Below are 18,018 nucleotides of genomic sequence, written 5' to 3' on the forward strand. Positions count from 1 at the left end.
TTAATAACAAAACAGACAACAATTATACACACAAAAAGTCAGTAAAAGCTCAGCTGTTTCATCACTTCTAAATCTTTACAAGAATTTTTTTGTGAAAATATTTGTGCCTTTGTGTAAATAATTGTATACTCTTATACTCTGCCCTGTTTGGTACATCATGTACTATACATTGTAAGCAGACTTTTATTCAATTTATAAATAACTAATTTGAATGTGTACCTGTCGCCTGAACGCAGGTCGTCGGCAGCCATTTTGTGGACTGAACCAGTATTCCTGACAATGAAGCCTAGTTCATGCGTCAGTGATCTCACTGTTTCTTACAGTCAGAGTTCTAATGAATATTGGTTTCTCACACAAAATGTCTCCCTCCACTGTGTCTTTTAATGAAAAATGTTTACAGTGTTTTATCCCTTCCTATACAAAATATACATTTTAATATCAATTTAAATATTGCAATAGGATAACATAAAAAAATTGGGACCCCTCACAATATATTTTTTATACCAACTTCACTTCTACTTGCAAAATTAAAAACAAACAGATAATTAGTTCTGCAAGCCCCAAACTCAACGCTCACCTGTCCCGGGAGGCTGGGTGCTGGAAGTGTAGAGACAGGGGAGGGGGGCCCTTAGAAAGAGCTGCCAGTCTAACAGAGAAAACTTCCAGTCTTACTAGAAAGGGCTGCCAGAATCGCAGAAGGAACTGCCAGTGTCAGAGCTGCCATTTCCAGAGGGAAATCTGCAAGTGCCAGAGAGAAAGCTGCCAGAGGTTTAGAGAGAGTCCCGGTCCAAACCAAAGGTCCAGATGAAGTTTACATCCAAACCAGAGGTCTGGATGAAGTCCAGGTCCCTTTCAGTCCACCAGAAAAAGTCCAGAACCATTGTAATTGTTTGGAGAGCACCCTGTATTGTTTCAGTTGTTCCAGGTACCTGCATTTGCTGCTATATAAAGCTTGTGGCCTAGTGAGGATAGCTATTGGTTACCCATCAAGGCCTTTGATCTGTATCTGTTTTCAAGAGTATACCAAGATTCCAGAACCGGTCAGTGTGCACAGCAATTGTGAGTAACGCGCTAAATACTGTATTGTTGAGTCTTTTACTCCAATTATGTTCTTAACGAGAGAGAGATTTCATTATTACTCTTATTATAGTGGGTCTCAGTTTTTCTTCATATTGTACTTGTTGTAGTAATATTCACCGATCCATTCTCATCAACTCCGAGCAAGGGTTCATACCAAAAGTTTAACCCCTCTGATTCCAGTGCTTTTCAGTCACATAGTGTGTTTTGGTAGGACATTAGGCAGTGTGTGCCTGTAGGTCTAAATGTGAATACTGTCCACATTAAGCCCATGCCCAATTTTGAGTGGTTAATGCTAAGAGTAAGACATTTTACATGGTATTGTTACCAGTCTCATAGTGATGGACATCATTATTGTCTCTATCATTGCTCTTTTGATGATATTGCCATAATTAATATAATACTATTGTCTTTAATGTTATTTCTGATTATTCGCTGAAGTCATTATTGAATGCTATACAATTTTGTTAATGTTATGCTCCCTTTCAATTATGGGGCCATTTAAAAATAGTGACCTTTCCCGGTTTACTTGGTGTTTGTATGTGAGTCATCACCAGTCATTTATTGTGAGCGATTTCCCGAGTCAACCCATAAAGCATGGTGGCTAAGTGGTTAGCACTACTGCCTCACAGCACTGGGGTCATGAGTTCAATTCCCGACCATGGCCTTATCTGTGAGGAGTTTGTATGTTCTCCCCGTGTTTGCGTGGGTTTCCTCCAGATGCTCCGGTTTCCTCTCACACTCAAAAAACATACTGGTAGGTTAATTGGCTGCTAACAAATTGATCCTAGTTTGTGGGTCTGTCTTTCTGTGTGTGTGTGTGTGTGTTAGGGAATTTAGACTGTAAGCCCCAATGGGGCAGGGACTGTACAGCGCTGCGGAATTAGTGGCGCTATAATAATAAATGGAAATAATAAAAAAAAAAAAAAAAATGTCCAAAGTTACTTCCTCTTTACATCCATATATAAGATGAATTTGTAAACAAGTAATTGTAATTTAATGTAATACCAACCTCTTCAATGGTCCATCATTACCAGTTGGAATTTGCCAGAGGTGGAATTCACTCCAGTCCTTGATTCTTAATTATGATCAAGTTGCTAGACATTTATAACTCTGTGACAAGGTTTATTTTATATACAGCTAGTGTGGTGGTGGCTGTTTATATAGCCAATAGACTGGCAGCAGACAATCAATCCATAATGAGTCCTTGATGTTATTGGTAAGCCCAGGATTCTTAGATTCTAAAGTATTCCTAATCCTTTCCCATTACAATCAAAATTTCAGTTCCATTTTATGTTTTATCTACCAGGGAATAACATGCTTGATTTCTAAAGGACCTAAATTGACCTACTCTGGGTGTTAGCAACTAAAATTAAAATGTTGAATGTTAGAACCTAAAAAGACCAAATTTTGTTATTTAAGTTGAAACTATATAAATTTACTGGGGAAAAGTGTGGAAAAAGAAGGCAGCTCCAGCATAGCCTTGTGCGATTTGATTTCTGATTTGGGTGCATTGAACCTATTGTCCACCGAGGTCTACATGTGTATAATCAGACTCATGCTGTACTCTGCCTGTATGCTTGTTGCTTACCTCCTGTGTGTTAAGGGATGTTCCACTAGCTGTGTACAGAAAGGAACGTGCCTAAATGTAAATCCTCAAAAAATGCTTTCCTGCAACAGCAGACTGGAGCTGACAAAACCTTTTCAACAGATGAAAACGTTATATATTGTCAATCATGTCAGAAACACGTAAGACCCATTTGTTGCATGTATACTACTAGTATTTTACATCATTTTTCCTTACTCTGCTAGTTGTAAATGTCGGTCGGCATATAAGTTAAAGTAGGCCCTCCTGACTCTTAAATGACAATACCCATAATAAAATATTATTTTCCGCTGGTGATTGTTTAATTTTTTTTATTTTAGTTTCCATAGGTACCTGCAGAAAATGCTCCGACGTGCTGCAACATCGGCAGTCAGCAACTCATTTAGCAAGTGCTGATAGGAATCTAAACCGAAGCAGAGCTTCTTAAGTTCGAAGCTGGGTACAAAACCCAAAGACATGTTTGACCGAGTCTATGTGAATGTCTCACTGCCGCCAATATACCTGTTGGTACAGACCAGAACCCAGTCCTGAAAACCTTTCTACAGGAATTTTGCAACAGAAAAGTACCAGATGAGTTCCACTTTAAGAAAATATTATTTACCCCAGTTTTATGAGAAGGCCATTAAAGAGATTTGGGCAGACATCCCTGACCACTTCTTCTGGTTAAGAGTAGATGAAACAATGGATGGCGTCGTTGTGGGTAAGCTCACTTGTGTGGAACCAACTATACCCCATGTCATCCTATACAGGGAGCTTCTGCAAACCAACGACTCCAGTGTGTCCATTGCAATGAGGGATTCCTTACAGGTGCTGTGGTCAGGTGCAAAGAAAGAGGATAAGTTACACTTGTTTGTGAAAGATAGTACAGCATACATGCTGAAAGCGGGCTTTCCACCCTCACGTGCTCCATGTCATCTCTCTAGCGCATTAGTTCCACCGGGCCGCGGAAGCAATTGGGGAGCAGCATTCTGTAGTCAACAAGATCATTTCTTTAGTGAAGAAAATCTTTCTGAAAGCACCAAGTTGAATCATTATATTCAGGGAAAATCTTCCTTCGATACCGCTTCCTCCACAACCTGTAGTGACATGGTGGGTGACCTGGCTCTCAGCCGCAATATATTATACAGAAAACTATGAGAGCATCATGAAGGCCATTGATGCACTAGATGACGTGAATCTATCGCTATTGTGGATGCAAAGAGAGCATTACACTCAGCACCATGTGACTTGAGCTACATAAAGACTAACTTTTCCCACCTAGAATGAGCAGACAAGAAGCTGGAAGAAGCAACTCTCCCAATGACATCAATGCTTCAGGTCATGCAGGAAGTGAGGAACAAAGTGGCTCCTGGATCAGTTGGGTCATCCATAACCAAGAAGTTGGAGGCTGTGCTGACATGCAATCCCGATTTCATGAAGATTGAAATAGTGGGTCTTGTTTTCTGTGGAGAGAAAGTGCAAGAAACACTGCCTTGGAATCCTATGGAAATAGCAGCCATGAAATTCGCACCCCTTACCATATGTGACATGGAGCGCAGTTTTAGCGCATTCAAGCAAATTTTAACAGAAGACAGAAGAGGTTTTACTCCTGAAAACCTGTCAAAGTATTTCATTGTTCAGTGTCATGCTAGGAGTACGAATGCACTAACTTAGAAGTTTCAAATGAGTAGTTTTCATATACGGCACAGTCTTTCACACATAATAGTATATTGTCTGTCATTGTTAAGTCTCATGATAGGAGTTTCAAATGAGTAGTTTTCATATGTAATTTATATATAATAAAGGCACAGTGTTTCGAACATAATGATATGTCGCTTGGTTTTGTTTTATTATCATACAATGTATAAATTCCAAAATAAAAAAATTTAAAACCTATAAAATCCTTAAAAATGGATTGAAAAAAACTAATTTCAGTTTCTTAGCTCCTAAAAATCCAGGGATTAGTTATTAGTAATAATGCAAACTGCTACCAACAGTATTAGTGCTTTACCCAAAAGAAAAACCCAACGCGTTTTGAGAGCAGTTGCTTTTAAACTGATCTTATAAACATACAAAGGCCTAAAGTATACTAATTAGTTGATGAAAACTATTTAACAATTACGTAAAGTAATTCCGTCAAACAACAGAATTATATTATAAATATATATTTTTCAGCAAACAGGATAACATTAAAAATTGTGCTTCCTGTAAGCATTATGTAACTATATGCAACTCCAAATATAATATAATTATCATAATAAACGAAGATCAGTACAAGTAAAGGGCTGTACAGCCGAGTGTTAAAGTGTATAAAAATCGCTTGTCCTTGGTTGTAACACTCACTACCGAGTTCCAAACCGCCTCTGGAAGCAACGTCAGTAAAAGGGCTTAATCAGTATAAGGGTTAGCCAGGAGCTTCATGGTTTGGGTTTCCATGGCTAAGCAGCCGACAACAAGTCTCAGATTACAATCTGCAATGCCAAACATCGGCTGGAATGGTGTAAGCACCCCCCATTGGACTCTGAACCACTGGAAACATATTCTCAGTAATGATTAATCACGCTTCCCCATCCGGCAGTCTGACTGACAAATCTGGGTTTGCCCGGTCTTTTGTTTCAAAAATATAGGACCACTTGTTGAAACACATTTTTTTAAACAAATACCTGCTTCTGTCTTTTTAGTAAGTCTAATAATATCACACTGAAATAATGCCTTTGAACAGTGGTTCCCAAACTTTTGCAGTTCGTGGCATCCTTAGAGTCTCCACAATTTTTTCAAGGCACCCCTTGAATAATTACACATAAATCTAAGGCAAAAGAATATTTTTAAATATTTTTTTCAATTATATCTCTGTCAAAGAATAATTTACAGCTAACACACACTGCGCCCCTTCATCCACACACTGTGCCTTCATCCACACATTATGTGCCCTCCTTCATTTCCACACACTCTATGCCCCTTCATCCACACACTCTGTGCCCCCTTCATCCAAACACTCTGTGCCCTCTGCATCCACCACTCTGTCCCCTCTGCATCTTCACTCTGCCCCCTCTGCATCCTCCCTCTGCCCCCTCTGCATCCTCACTCTGCCCCCTCCTTTATTCACTTTGCCCTGCCATTGCTGTTTCCTATCACCATTCCCCTCTGTTTCTTTATTTACCATACTAGAAATATTCATTTTGTTTTATGTGTTTCTCTGTTTTAAGATAAAACATTGTTATTTTAGCATTGAAAAATAGCTGGCGAAAATGTAAACTCCTATATAAAAGGGCATTAAAAGGGCATTGTGCCACCACATGCAGCCCCTAAAATAGGTAACCAAGGCAGCCCAGCATTTCTATACATGACCCCAACCAGGCTGCCATATCATTTGCTTAATGAATGCATGAACCACACCTTGATTTCAATGTGCTTGGTTCCCCTCATTTACCCGCGTTCACAATTTTTTTGTCTACTACATATAGCTCACTTGGTCTGCCAACCAATGGTCTACCAATTCAGCAGGTCTTTACAAAACTTTTTTCGATTGCATTGAATCATCATCATCATCATCATCATCATCGATTTATATAGCGCTACTAATTCCGCAGCGCTGTACTGAATGGAATGAGCGCTAATAACTTTGGTGGGGCACCGCAAAGAGTGCTTGAAGTCTACACCAGCCAAAGTTCTGTATGTGGCATTACTCAGTATCTCTAGTGGGCACTTTTGATGATTTGTCTCCAAGGAGGAAAACCTGATTAATTATTATGGAAGAAGGATTGAATGCTAGCCTAAAGCCCTCATGCTTACTATGTTTCTCAGAAATGTGATTTAATACAAGTGCTTACATTTGTAAAGGTTACTTGTAAAAAAAAAAATTCTATAGTATTACTGCAAATTGCAGGCTGTACAAGCTCGGTGTATATAATGGTTATTATGTTATAAAGTCTATTGTAAGCCTGCCGCACATGAGTCAATCTCTCAGGCCACAGTGTGTTTGTTGATGAAAAGTTCTGTATATACTCAGCATTTCAGAGCACTAAAATAAATAGATGCACATACTATTATTTACTGAATTGTAGTCCATCTCCATCCATAATAGACTATGTTATAAATAAGTGCTGTTGCCATGCAGATGGTTTTGCTTTCATCATTTACAGTAAATTCTAATTGTGTACTTTCTTAAATGAAACTGAAAACCGAGGTTTAAATAAACAATGACAGGCACCATTCTCAGCAATAATCAAGTCAATTTTGTTTATTTCCACTATTATAAGAGTGCTGTGAATATGGACCCAATAGGAGCAAATCTGAATTTAGTCACATTTTTAAAATTGATTAAATGGAAAATATGTGATTCACACATTGCATGTTATGTTTAATGCAAGGATTCAAAACGTTTTAAATTACTTGTTACATTAAAGCATACCTCCCAACCTCAAAATCCCAACCTCAAGCTCCCATACCTCCTGCTTTAGACAGGGCCAGCCACAATTCTAATGGACCGTCCCGATGTCCAGACTTCTGTCCCAACTGCTGGAATATTTGGAAGTATGTCCTCCTCACCACCTCTCTGCACAGCCGGGCATCAGGGGTGAATGGAGCAATATAGGGGTGTATTTTAAGGAGAAGGGATGGCCCAGAACACTGGAAGTACTAGGAATGCCCCAGGTGGACATGGTATTCCCACAGTGATTCCCCTAATGCGACACAACCACGTCCCCTATTCCCATGCATTAGAATGATGGGAGGTATGTTAAAGAGGAGCTTCCTTTTGGACTGCATGGACACACCTGTCCTAGACATTGGCATTTGCCCAGGGTCAGCGGCAGGGCCGTTACTAGGGCTGTGCGACAGGGGCGACCGCCCAGGGTGCAACGCTGAAGGGGGGCACAATTTAGGAATATTTTAGGTTAATTTGGTTAAAATTGAGGGCTAGGGGGGCGGAATTTGTCTTTCTCGCCCAGGGCGCTAGAATTCCAAGTTACGGCTCTGGTCAGCGGAACATGGTAAGCGGGGGTAAGTAAGGTGGGGGGTCGTCAAGACTAAGGGGCTCTCCCCTCCGCCTGCTTGTTGAAATATGTACAACAGACTATGGGTTTGTTTATATGCATGTAGTTACCATGGAGGGTCAGCAGCTGGCGCTGTATTCATACAGAGGTGTATTGTTTGTCTGCTGTATATGCATGTACTTGTTTGTATTTTTCCTGTCTCAACTCTCTGTTGTTCTAGAAGATTCTCTCCGGGGAAAGGAGATGAGCTGAGCAGCTCATGTTACTGATATGTTATGTTAAGAAGCTGTTACTGAAAGCTGTTGTTATACTGATCCTGGTACTTAGTACTAAATAAAGAATATATACATCTCAAGACTCGTTCTGTCTGAATATAAGGTAACTCCTGAGGTGATTCTTTATCTATGAGACCTCCTGCTGCACACCTATGGTATCATCCATCGCAGAATGCCAATACTGCTATCTCCACTTGTCCGCTGACATAAAAAAAAGAAAAAAAACTCCTGTATGGGGTTCACAATGAATGTCGGGCATGACGTCATCACGTCCCGACACTCAGTGAGGAGCGGTGCACAGAGGAGCAGCACACCGACAGAAGAGGGCGAGAAGAAGAAAAGACTGAAGAGAAGAAGACAGAGGAAGGGAAGAAAAAGGGTAATAGAATGGTAAGTAAATAACGGAGAGAGCGCAGTGGTGATGGAAGAGGAAAGGGCACAGTGGTGATGGAGGAGGAGAGGGCACATTGGTGATGAAGGAGGAGAGGGCAGCAGTGGTGATGGAGGAGGAAAGGGCAGGAGTGGTAATGGAGGTCAGGTGTGGTGATGGAGGAAGAGATGGCACAGTGGTGATGGAGGAGGAGTGGGCACAGTGTTGATGGAGAGGGAAATGGCACAGTGGTGATGGAGGAGGAGAGGGCACAGTGGTGATGGAGGAGGAGAGGGCACAGTGGTGATGGAGGAGGAGAGGGCAGGAGTGGTAATGGAGGGCAGGAGTGATGATGGAGGAGGAGAGGGCACAGTGGTGATGGAGGAGGAGAGGGCACAGTGGTGATGGAGGGCAGGAGTGATGATGGAGGAGGAGAGGGCACAGTGGTGATGGAGGAGGAGAGGGCAGGAGTGGTAATGGAAGGCAGGAGTGGTGATGGAGGAGGAGAGGGCACAGTGGTGATGGAGGAGGAGAGGGCAGGAGTGGTAATGGAAGGCAGGAGTGGTGATGGAGGAGGAGAGGGCACAGTGGTGATGGAGGAGGAGAGGGCAGGAGTGGTAATGGAGGGCAGGAGTGATGATGGAGGAGGAGAGGGCACAGTGGTGATGGAGGAGGAGAGGGCAGCAGTGGTGATGGAGAAGGAGAAGGCAGCAGTGGTGGTGATGGAGTAGGAGAGGGCACAGTAGTGATGGAGGAGGAGAGGGCACAGTAGTGATGGTGGAGAAGAGAGCAGCAGTGGTGGTGATGGAGGAGGAGAGAGCAGCAGTGGTGGTGATGGAGGAGAAGAGGGCAGCAGTGGTGGTGATGGAGGAGGAGAGGACAGCAGTGGTGGTGATGAAGGTGGAGAGGGCACAGTGGTGATGGAGGAGTAGAGAGCAGCAGTGGTGGTGATGGAGGAGGAGAGGGCAGCAGTGGTGTTGATGGAGGAGGAGAGAGCAGCAGTGGGGGTGATGGAGGAGGAGAGAGCAGCAGTGGTGATGGAGGAGTAGAGAGCAGCAGTGGTGGTGATGGAGGAGGAGAGAGCAGCAGTGGTGGTGATGGAGGAGAAGAGGGCAGCAGTGGTGGTGATGGAGGAGGAGAGGACAGCAGTGGTGGTGATGAAGGTGGAGAGGGCACAGTGGTGATGGAGGAGTAGAGAGCAGCCGTGGTGGTGATGGAGGAGGAGAGGGGACAGTGGTGATGGAGGAGTAGAGAGCAGCAGTGGTGGTGATGGAGGAGAAGAGAGCAGCAGTGGTGTTGATGGAGGAGGAGAGAGCAGCAGTGGTGGTGATGGAGGAGGAGAGAGCAGCAGTGGGGGTGATGGAGGAGGAGAGGGCACAGTGGTGATGGAGGAGTAGAGAGCAGCAGTGGTGGTGATGGAGGAGGAGAGAGCAGCAGTGGGGGTGATGGAGGAGGAGAGGGCAGCAGTGGTGGTGATGGAGGAGGAGAGGGCACAGTGGTGATGGAGGAGCAGGGCAGCAGTGGTGAAGCACTGGTTATTTTTTGCAGGTGGGGTGCCCGACATGCTAGCACCAGCCCTTCTTTTGCCTATGCTCACGAACAGACTGATGAGGGTTCCACACAGTCACACTGCTGTCTGGAGTTGCCCCAAGAGGTGATACCCCAAGGCTTGATATTACTCCTGGTGACCCCTGCTACTGGTGCATTCCACCATCTCCCTGAATCAGTCCAGACTCACTCTTTTATTTGTGCACAAGTGTAAGCCTGGTCATTTTATTGTAATTGTTATTCAATTTAGTGGCTGGGGAGGGGTGGGGATTGTTCTCTCCCTTGCCCATGTGCTGCCAGCTGGAAAGAGGCTCAGTACCTTCTTGCAATTAGTGCCTATAAACCTGAACTGGGGAATATGATCTCTAGAGCTGCCATCCAGACTTACTTCCAGAGCTTTGTCCTCAGGATCTAGCGCCACTTCCAGGCAGATTTTAGCTCCAGGAGGTTTGGTGCCAGTTCACTGGCCTACAGTCCAGAAGTTGCGACATCTAGATTTCACTGAGTTCTGCTGTGGGGCTCCATCCTGGGACTTCCAGTAAACTATTCACCTTCTGGATTAATCACAAACAGGCTAGAAGGAGGACATCCAGCGCTACAGCTCTCTGGTCCCCATTCTCAAGGGTTGATGGAATATCAGCCTAATATCACAGGGGTTCTTGTAGCCACCCCAGGACCACAAGAAGAGGGAAGTCTCAAGAGCTGCTGTATTCTAGACACAGGGATCAGGACCGACCACCTAGAGCATAAGGTCAGAGCTTTTAATACCTTTCATTTTTATGCATTCTTTTTAATTTATACATTTATACATGCATTTTATATAGACAAGGCACTGCAGTGTGCCATATATACTGTTGAAAATTTTTTCCTAACGTGTGTGCTGGAGGGGAAAGGGGACCCAGCAACAAGAGGTAACTTCCCACAGGTTACATTGGAAAATAACTGAGAAAAACAAGCATTGACCTTTCTCTCATGGGTAAAATTTGTCAAGTGGAACGCATGTTGTTAAATCTTCCCAGTACACAGCAAAACAGGAATAATAACCACATCTCGTTACAGGTCAGCAGTTGGATTAAATATGTATTATCATCTGGGTATACTCAAAGAATCGTAAATAATGAAAAAGAAAAATCTACAGTGTAGACATAAAAACAATAAAGCATAACTAAATAACAGGACAGTTCAGATATTTAAGAAGACAAAAGACCTTTCTTCAATTCCAGAGTGTTGTCTTAGGAGGTCAGACAGTAGATTGTAACCAAGCATGGACAATCTCAAGGCTACAAATCAATCGTCAGACAGCTTGATATTCCCATTTGCACTGTTCGTAATGTGATTATGAAGCTTAAGGCTCAAGGCACTGTTGCCATCTTCCCTGGAAAGAGAAAACTTGCAGCGCAGAATTGTTCTAATTGTGGAGAAAGCCCCTTGATCAACGTCCAATCAGATTCAAGCTGACCATCAGACATAAGGTAAAGATGTTTCAACTTGCACTATATGTCACCAATTCAATCAAAGGGGGTTATATGATAGAAGGCCCAGGGAGAAACCACTGCTTAGAGAAAGACATAGGAAAGTGTGATTGTAATTTGCCAAAACACACATAAACAAGTTAAATTCCTTCTGGGATAGCGAATTTTGGTAAAGCACATAATCCATATGTTTACAGAAAGCAAAAAGAACATGGCCAAACATCAGTGATGATTTGGATTTTCTGTGCTGCACCTGGCACTGGGTGTCTTGAACATGGCATCATGAAATCTGGCGATTACCTGGGCACTTTGGAACACAATGTTGAACCCAGATTCATAAAGCTGGGTCTCCGTCAAATGTTATTGGTCTTCCAGCAGGACAATGATACCGCATCTGAAAAAGCATCCATAAAGGGTTCAAGACAAGATGTTGGACAGTTCTGAAGGGGACAGCAATGAGTCCAGATCTACATTCCATAGAACACTTGTGGAGAGATCTGAAAACAGCAATTAGGAGAAGACACACTTCTGGGAGATCTGCAACAGTGTTCACAAGAAGAGTGAACCAAACTGCCAGTAGAGAGGTGCAGGAAACTCATCCATGGCTATAATAAGTAATTGATTGCAGGTTTTTTGGCCAACATCTGTGCTACCAAATATTAAGTCTGGGGGGTCAATAATGTTAAAATTTCTTTTTGTTTCTGATTTAAAAGGTTATACAGTATTACATTCAGAATCAAAAACAAAGGTTCTGTATATTAACAGAGAAAGAACTGTGTAGGCAAAAACACTGTTGTTAATTGCACCTTATACACCAGCGTTCTTCATGTATATAATATATTCTGACATGATCTTACAACCATGAAGTAAGCCTCTCAGTGTCACACATTCATACTCCTTGCAGAAAAAAGAGGGATGATATCCATGGATACTGCACTGGGAGAAAGGATCTTCCCTAACACTGAATAACTCCACTTCTCGTTAAAACTTGCCTATTATACAACACTTCCTTTTGCTAAAGAGAGATTTCCACTAAAATTAGTGGCATAAAAGGTGTCCTGAATGTGGATTTGGAGGGGGTCTCTGGCATGCCAGGCTTGCACTGTAGGCATATATCCCTGGCCATAAGAACCTCTGAAATATGTGCCCACTCAACTTACCCTCTCCATTATACCCCTCTATGTGGGCAACTCTGCCTTACCACCTTGTTCTCAAGTATGTAATGTGTGTAAACATTCTCTGTAATTACCACACCACTCCAATAAATATTTGCAAGGGTGGCATCACCGACCTGATTGCAATTAGAATGGTGGCTCAGTGGTTAGCACTTCTGCCTCACAGCACTGGGCTCATGAGTTTGATTCCTGACCATGACCTTATTTGTGTGGAGTTTGTATGCTCTCCCCGTGTTTGTGTGGGTTAACTTCAATTTTCTCCCATACTCCAAATAAGATACTAGTAGGTTAATTAGCTGCTGTTAAATTAACCTTAGTCTCTTTCGGTGTTTGTATGTTAAGGAATTTAAACTGTAAGCTCCAATGAGGGCAGGGACTGATGTGAGTGAGTTCTCTGTACAGCGCGACAGAATTAGTGGTGCTATAAATAGCTGATGATGATGATGATGATGAACAATGACTGTGGTAGGTGCATTCTCCAATACATCTACTGCCTGGTTTGCCTGGGCTTGGCTGTGGTTTCTTCCACATTGTTAAAGGGAAAGACCTCTAGGTATGTCTCTGAAATATAAATGTTTGGCCTCACGTAGTAGCGTCTTCTAAAATAAAGGTTTAGTTTGACAGTGCATTGAGAACGCTCCCAATTTCTTCTCAGTGCTCTTTAAAGTTCTGGGGACTGATTCATTAAGGAACTTAAATTAAGAAGTTTCTTATTTAAGTCTCCTGGACAAAACCATGTTACAATGCAAGGGGTGAAAATTTGTTAAATACTGACTGTTTTTTCATGTAGCACACAAATATCAACTTTAAATTTCAGTGTATAAATAAGCTATCAAGTATTCCCTGTCATGTGATGTGGCCGCATCCCCTGTCATGTGATGCGGCTGCCTGTCTGCCCCCCGGGCTTCCTTCTCCCAGCCCGCACCTGGTGCCGAGTGATAGAGATGACGTCTTTGTATGCATGCTAGAACGTGTGTTTGCAACTGTAAAAATACATTGTATGTACAGAAGACATTAATAACTTCTTGATAAATATACTTCATGGGAAAAAATGGAAAAAAAAACAACCTTTTTTTCTTGTAAAGTTTTTTCATTAATAACAATAACTATTAACAGGTGACAATAATTTAATACTTTTTTCTGTGCATTCTGCAGGGATTTTATATTCCACTTATGTATTGTATGTTACATGCAGTGTCCTGTGTCTGTCACAATAGGGCAAGTGCCATATATGCAGAGCGCACCTAGACCCATATTCAAGAAGAGGCGTTTCTTCAGATCTGCTTCTAGTTGAATATGGAATCGTATGCTCGATTTATGTGCGTTTTTTTAAAAAGAAGCACAATACATTGATTTAATGTGCTTTAATGAATAAGGCCCAGTATGCAAGAAAAATGTTTCTTGTCTTAACCTTTGCCTTAAAGACCAGTAATCATTATTTTTATGTGCAATAAGTGCTTTCAACAGAGCACATAGGTAAACTGATTGCAACAGCTGCAATTTAGTTAATAGGAATCTACGGTAATGTACAATTAAAGTGAGATTAAAATTATATATGCAACACAAAAGTGATAATAAGCTTGTATCTGTAACACAAGCCTACTGACATCTAAAATTGAATCACAATAATTTCTCAGACTTGAGAAAAATATAATAAGAACGCAAAGTGAGAAATTAATTGGAATCCCCCTTGTGGAATGAAGATACATCTTGCCTCAGTCTCCTTTGAAGATTACCTTAAAAATTATGCATATTTCAACTTAAAGGGTTGCTTGAATTGGTGTCTCCAGTCTTATTCAAAATAAATGTGTGCCAACTTCTACGATCGAAGTTAAGTAAATAATATTCCTATACATGTTTTTGTGTCAGTTGTCATTCTTTCTTTGTGCTAATTTTTCACTATTATCATCTTGATAACCTGAACTACAATAACCAGCTCTTTTCACAGTAGGCTATTTGCAGGTAGTTCTTACTTTGCACTAGTTTCCATACCATACCTATTTTGAGATATAGAGCTTTACAACCATTCTCTATGACAAGGAGTACTCAGCAGTTTTAGGCACGAGCCACCTCATATTTGCTTGACTGCTGGGTGGGAAGTGTAAACAGGCTCCTCGAAGCATTCCACTCCAATCATGGCTCCCACAATGGTTTCTCTGTATTAAAACTTTGGGTAAAAATTGGGGTAGGAAATAAAAACTAGAATTCATAGGAATAGTAAAAAAAATGATATCCATGATTATTACGTATGCCTACTTTATTTCCTTGTTGAAGTTGAACATCAAGCTCCTTAGGAACTTAGACATGGGATCTTCAGTCAATTAACATTATTAGCCTAACCCTAATAAAGAACTCTGATTGTATTCTGTGTCATCTAATAGGACAAACCCACTGGCTACTATAAATAAAAAAGTACAATTACCAATAGCTATCCCTGACAAAGGAAACATGCTGTATTGAACTACCATGTGACATCACTATTACAACCTTGCTTCCATCTACCTTCTACATAACTTCTTCTCTTCTACAAGTGGTCTCACTGTTCGTTAGAAAGTCCACTGACTGGTTTTCATATCTCTGTGTGAACACTAGCTACCAGCTCTCAAAGTGATGAGGAGCTTATCATAGTTGAGTCTGCTTGCTTTTATACTGTGGAATAATTGTAAGGTAGGAGGGTATATGAACATTTATCATTACATCCTTATATATTGTGCATTGGAAGCTTTATAATTTAAATTATGGCACCTGTGTTGGAAAGTAATTGTTCAAGTTCCTACCGACCATGCTCAAAATTGTTTTGTTCGATTTGCGTTTAAAAATTTGTGTTTAATTCTTGAACTTCAGATTCCAGAACTTTGAGCAAGGTAAACAGTTTCAACTAGAGATGCTCACTGACCCCCGTGTTTTGGTTTTGGTTTTGGTTTTGTCAAACCACCCTTGCGTGTTTTGGTTTTGGTTTTGTTTGGTTTTGTTTTGCAATTTTGTTTAAAAATCAATGTTTTTGGGCATAAAATAACCTAATTTAGTGCTCCACCTGTTTCTTGGATAAGTAAGGTAATTCTAAAGCTAATAAATTAGGAAGAAAACAGTTTAATCCCTGGTAGGCCGTCCTTAATTCTGCACACAAACCTGATTGTCTTCCTCTCCATCTTAGCCTATTGGCAATGCAGCCATCGTCTTTGGGTGTATATTACACTCTACACTTATAGTTAAATATATAAAGAAATGGACAAAGGTAGTTTGGTTTCTGTCTCTCTAGGCCCCCCTCCACTTGTAGAAAATACAAAAAAATTCAGCCGTTATAGACTGTACAATATAAATTGAAATGGACAAAGGCAGTTTGGTTTCAGTCTCTATAGGCCCCCCTCCTCCACTTGTAGTTAAATAGAAAAAAAGCAGCCTGCATAGACTGAATAATATAAAAAATAAATGGACCAAGGTAGTTTGGTGGTTGTCTATGACCCCCCCCCCCCCCCTGCCCTCCACTTGTAGTTGCATAGAAAAAAAAGCAGCCTGCATAGACTGAACAATATAAAAAATAAAAGGACCAAGGTAGTTTGGTGACTGTCTATGACCTCCCCGCCCTCCACTTGTAGTTGAATAGAAAAAAAGCAGCCTGCACAGACTGTAGAATTAGAATACAAAAATGAATGGACAAAGGCAGTTTGGTATCTGTCTGCATCAGATCCCCTCTCCACTAGGAGTAAAATAGGAAACTATTCAGCCGTTATATAATCTAGAATATAAATAGAAATTGAGAAAGGCAATTTGGTATCTGTCTGCATCATAATCATCAACATCATCATTAGCGCCCTCGTCGCCTACACAAATCTCCCCCTCATCCTCTTCTAATTCCAAAGTGGCATCCTCAATTTGTGTATCACCGGCTACACTCGGGCTATTCAGGCACACATCAGCAGAACTGCTGAAAGGGCCCTTCTTTATGGGTACACTAACAGAATGCTCACGATTAGACATACCACTGGTGGATGGACTCTATCCAGGGATTGGTGTCATTTCTGATTCCGAGCATACATTATACTCTAATGCCTTACTGTTTTCTTGCAGCTCGGCTTTGATACGTAACAGTAGTTGTGCACCACTTTAGACTCCAAATTACTCAGTCTTGCTTGGACACGAGTGACCATACAAGAAGAAGGCTCGGTAACATTTTTTGATCTGCCACTAATAGAGAAAGACGAAGGCCTCATTCTTTCTTTGCCACTGCGTGTGTAGAATGGCATGTTGGCAATTTTTTTTTATCGGCAGTTAACTTTTCCTCAGTTACACTTCTTTTTCGCTTCAACACAGTAAAATTTTTTTGGGTGTGTGTTTTTTCCCCTGATATAAAAAGACTACGTACTTTTACATCGCCTTTCCCAGCTGACGTACTGGGAACACTGATTCTGCTCATATGTGGACTGTTTGAATCCATTTTAATGAGCCTAAATCACTTGTAGTGAGAAAAATTGTATTAGATAGATACTGCTGACAAATATGACTTTTTTTTGACAGCCAGAAAAATTTGTGTAAAACACTGGGGAATATTGGACACCTCAAATCACTTGTAGTGCAAACAAATTTTAGAAATACTGCTGACAAATATCACTTTTGACAGCCAGAAAATTTAGTCTAAAACACTGTGTAATATGGGAGACCCCAAAGCACTTGTAGTGCAAACAAATTGAAAAATAAGCCTAATCTATCCTCCTGTCTTACTGCTCTAACAATTGCAAGTAGAATTTGATTTAATAATAGAATTGAATACATTTGAAATGAAATAATAAATAGAAAGAATAAGGTGTACAATTATTGCTCTGTCCCTGCGCTGATATAGCCTGTGACCTAACCCTGTTCTGTCTCTCTGTCAAATGGCGATGGATTGCCGTGGAGGCTGGTATTTATGCTTTTCAAATCTTGCGAGAACCGAGCTCAGAAATACGAATACGTTACGATGACGTTTTGCCTCGATTTCGATTCCGAATGGGCGGGAGAGTACAGAGCGTGCTCGGCTCAGTACTCGGATAGGCTAAATTCGGATGGATTCGGATCTCGGGGAACCAAGCCCGCCCATCTCTAGTTTTAACCATGTTCAAGCAAAGTTTGTTTAAGTTTAATGGATACATCGCATAACGGGTACCGGTTTTCCATGAAAATGGGGAACTTTGAACTTGAACATAATGTTTGCAGTTCTAATTGAAAAACTGTTAAATTGATAATTGATCATTGTTTATGATTTTATGATTTATTGATTTTATTTTATCGCTGTGGATATAATGTTTTGCTATGTATGATTATTTCAGTATTCATGCTCGGGTTTCCTCTCACACTCCAAAAATATAATAGTAGGTTAATTGGCTGCAGACATATATTATCCCTAGTACACATGTCTGTGTGTGTGTTATGGAATTTAGACTATAAGCTCCTTCGAAGCAGGGACAGACATTAATGATACATTTTCTGTACAGTACTGCATAATTGGTGATGCTCTATAAATAAACAATAATAATAATAAAAATAAT

This window comes from Mixophyes fleayi, chromosome 3 (genome assembly GCF_038048845.1).
Source record: "Mixophyes fleayi isolate aMixFle1 chromosome 3, aMixFle1.hap1, whole genome shotgun sequence".
In the NCBI taxonomy this organism is placed as follows: domain Eukaryota; kingdom Metazoa; phylum Chordata; class Amphibia; order Anura; family Limnodynastidae; genus Mixophyes; species Mixophyes fleayi.